A 4,262-nucleotide genomic window follows, 5' to 3' on the forward strand; every position below is an offset into this window, starting at 1 on the left:
ATCAGCATTCCAATGGAAAGATTGGGATCATCACATCCGATGGAAAGATTGGGATCACCACATCCTATGGAAAGATTGGGATCACAACATCCTATGGAAAGTTTGGGATCGCAACATCCAATGGAAAGATTGGGATCACCAATCCAATGGAAAGATTGGGATCACCACATCCGATGAAAAGATTGGGATCACCAACCCAATGGAAAGATTGGGATCACAACATCCAATGGAAAGATTGGGATCGCCATGTCCTAGGGAAAGATTGGGATCACCACACCCAATGGAAAGATTGGGATCACAACATCCAATGGAAAGATTGGGATCACCAATCCAATGGAAAGATTGGGATCACCAATCCAATGGAAAGATTGGGATCACCACATCCGATGAAAAGATTGGGATCACCAACCCAATGGAAAGATTGGGATCACAACATCCAATGGAAAGATTGGGATCAGCATTCCAATGGAAAGATTGGGATCATGACATCCTATAGAAAGATTAGGCTCACCATGTCCCATGGAAAGATTGGGATCACCAATCCGATGGAAAGATTGGGATCTCCAATCCTGCTTCTCTCTTCCCACATTCCCAGCCAGCCAGGTGGGAATTTTCCCTTGAGGATTTTTTGGAATAGCTCTCATCCAGCCTGGCAGTGCTAGGAAATGAAATTCCAGGATAACCCCAGGGGGTGGGATGAGGAAAGATGGAAAATTATCCATGGTGGGCTGCGGATGCTGAGAGGGGGGGAAACGGGAAATTTTGGGAATGGTTTCATTCCTTATCCCGGCTCAGATCCCTGATCCTGAATTTCTATGGAATTCCGCTCATTCCAAGGGTTGTCCCGTGTCCTTGCGGTGACCACACCCGTGCTCCCGGTGAGATTCCCATTCCCAGATTTCCGCAGCGATTCCCTCCCGGCAGCGCCAGGAGAGGGAGCCCGAGGCGCTCCCGCATCCAGGAATTCTCCGCTCCGCGAGGCCGCATCCAGCGGGATCCGCTCTTCCCATTCCCGCGGGCCGGGAATTCCAGCCGGGATTCTGCTCCAGACCCCTGGGAATGGGGAGCCTGGATCCAGCCCCGCTGGAGCAATTCCCGTTGGCCTTCGGTGGGAATGCTCCTGGATTGGGGGAGACACATTCCAGAGGGAACAGACACCAACCTGGATCTCTGCTCCTGCTGGGAATTCAGGGGTGATCATGGGAATTCAGGGATCTCTAGTCCTGCTGGGAATTCAGGGATAATCATGGGAATTCAGGGATCTCTAGTCCTGCTGGGAATTCAGGGATAATCATGGGAATTCAGGGATCTCTAGTCCTGCTGGGAATTCAGGGATAATCATGGGAATTCAGGGATCTCTAGTCCTGCTGGGAATTCAGGGATAATCATGGATAATTCAGGGATCTCTAGTCCTGCTGGGAATTCAGGGATAATCATGGGAATTCAGGGATCTCTAGTCCTGCTGGGAATTCAGGGATGCTGGTGGGAATTCAGGGGTCTCCGGTGCAGCAGGGAATTCGGGAATGCCGATGGAAAATCCGGAATCTCCGGTGCTGATGGAGAAACTGCTCCAGCTGGGGAAACCAGGACACAGCACCCGGATCCCGCTCGGTGCCAGCAGGAGATCGGAATCCTTGGAATTCTTTCCAGGTGCTGGGCATCTGCCTTTCCCTGGATCCACAGCAGGATCATGGATGTTCTCCAGGAAAACAAATCCAGCTGGAATGGGATCCCACCAAACATTCCAAGCCAAACCCGAGGCACAAAATCCCTGGGATGTTTCCCTGCCCTCCCCAGCATTCCCAAAGCTGGGATTTGGGATTGCAGGGCTGTCCTGGTGGAGCCTGAGCTGTTTTCCTGACCATGCCAGAGGAATTCCCTCTGGGAAGGGAACTGTCCCATCCTTGGCAGTGCTGCAAATTCCCAAATTCCCAAATTCCCACCCCATTCCCACCATTCCCGCTCCTCCCAGCTCAGATGAGGGGCTCCCTGACTTTCCCAGCTTTCCCAAATCCCAGCCCCCTTCCCAACATTTCTGGGCTCCTCCCAAGCTGCATTTGGGATTTGGGAGATGCTGGGACTTCCCCAAATGTGGAAAATCGGGATCCTTCCATCACCAGATTCCCGGGATCCTCCCAGCTCCAGGCACCTTCCCTTCCCATCCTACCTTTCCCAGCTATCCCAGCTCAGCTCCCAGTTTGTTTCCAAGTTTTCCGAGTTTTTCCAAGCAGTTCATTGGGATGATCAATTCCCCCTCTGGGATGAGGCAGCCGGGACACGGAGCTGCTCCAAGGCTTTGGGAAAATTGGGATTCTCCTCCTCCGGCTTTTCCAGGCCTGGGTATTCCCTGTCCTGAGCTCTGCTTCATTCCCAGCATCCTCTCAGATCCTTCAGATCCCGGGAAAAGGGAGGATTTTTGGGAAAAGGTCACGGCTGGGTGGGTCGGGATTTAGCGGTGGCTGATGTCATTAATTCCCTGTTAATTGCATTAACCTTTCCCACGCTTCGCAGCCCAGCTCACGTGGTTTATCCTTAAAAATAGTTGATTTTCAAGGAATATTTGGGATTTTTCCTGCTCTTGTTATCAGATCCGTTGGTTTTTGACAGGGATGCTTGGAATAAAACTCATCTTCCATCGGATTCTTGGTGGAATAATCTCCTTATAAAAGGGAAATCCTTGCTTTTGGGGCTGTGCTTTTCTGCCAGGAGGATTGGGAATGCCTTTGGAATTGGCCTGGAGTTGTTTGAAAGAAATAAAATTAAGTGGAGGAAAAAAGAAATTAAAAATAAAATAAAAAAAAAACTGAAAAAATGACTCCTGGATAATTCCAGGCCTTGGCTGTATCCTGGTTCCATTCCCTGGAAACAAGGAGGTAATTTTTTTTTCCCCCCTATATATTTATCTCCAGTATTCATCTGTCATCCTGGAGATTTTGAAATATGGGAAAAAATTCCCAGATTTGGGGCCTGCAAGGTGACACAGCCACGGGTGGCAGGGATGCTCCTAAATTCCTTTATTCCCCATTAGAATTCCCCAAATTCCCCCAGATTTCTTGGGAACCGATGCCATTGGGAGTGGGATTTCCTTGGCGGACAGAGCAGGAGCTGGGATGAAAATCTCCAGGATTTTTTCCCTTTGGGCCTGGATTTTGGGTTTTTTTGGACACACCAATGTCCTGAATTATTCCGAGTGTCGCTCCCAGCTGGGCCTGGAAAACGGAGCTGCCAGCCCTGCTGGTGTCACTGTCGACAATAAAAACGGGGTAAAAAAATCTCCTTTTCCATGTGGATGGATCCTTGTGGATGCTGCAGCAGCCTGGAATATCCAGGGATATCGAAACATCCATGGATTCTTTAATTATCCACGGAACATCCATCCCCCTGGGCGGCTGGAAGCAGCCGAGGCCGGGCCTGGCATGGGATGGGCTCTCAGCTCCTTCCCAGCTCAGCATTCCAGGATTTCCTGGCGCTGTCGGGATGGGAGGGAGCCGGGCCATGTCGCGATAGCGGGGAACCCTCGCCGACACCGACACCGCGCGTTTGTCGCGACCCCTCCCAGCACGGCCGCACCGGGCCGGCCGCGCATCGCGGCTCGCAAAGGGTTAAAACGGAACCGGGGCGGAACCGGGGCTGCCAAAGGGTTAAAACGGAACCGGGGCGGAACCGGGGCTGCCAAAGGGTTAAATTTGAACCGGGGCAGGACCGGGGATCCCAAAGGGTTAAAGCGGAGGTGACACCGGGGCTGCCGAAGGGTTAAACCGGAACCGGGTCCGGGTCTGCACTCGAACCGAGGCTCCGAAGGGTTAAATGGGAACCGGGGCTCCGAAGGGTTAAATGGAACCGGGCTCCGAAGGGTTAAATGGGAACCGGGTCCGGACCCGAACCGGGGCTGCCAAAGGGTTAAATGGGAACCGGGGCTCCGAAGGGTTTACGGGGCCCCGCGGAGCGACACCGGCGCTCCCCAAGGGTTAAATCGGAGCCGGGTCCGCAGCCGAACCGGGGCTCCGAAGGGTTACCGGGCCCCGCGGGGGTGGCACCGGGGCTGCCGAAGGGTTCAATCGGAGCCGATCCGGACCCGAACCGGGGCTGCCGGAAGGTTCAATCGGCCCCGGGGCCCCGAAGGGCTCAATCCGAAGCGGGGCTCCGAAGGGTTAACGCGGCCCCGGGGCCCCGAAGGGCTCAATCCGAAGCGGGGCTCCGAAGGGTTAACGCGGCTCGGGCCCCCCCGGCCGGGCCGGCCGCTCCCCCCGGGGGCGGTGCGG

The sequence above is a fragment of the Zonotrichia leucophrys genome, chromosome 10 (genome assembly GCF_028769735.1).
Source record: "Zonotrichia leucophrys gambelii isolate GWCS_2022_RI chromosome 10, RI_Zleu_2.0, whole genome shotgun sequence".
NCBI lineage: Eukaryota > Metazoa > Chordata > Aves > Passeriformes > Passerellidae > Zonotrichia > Zonotrichia leucophrys.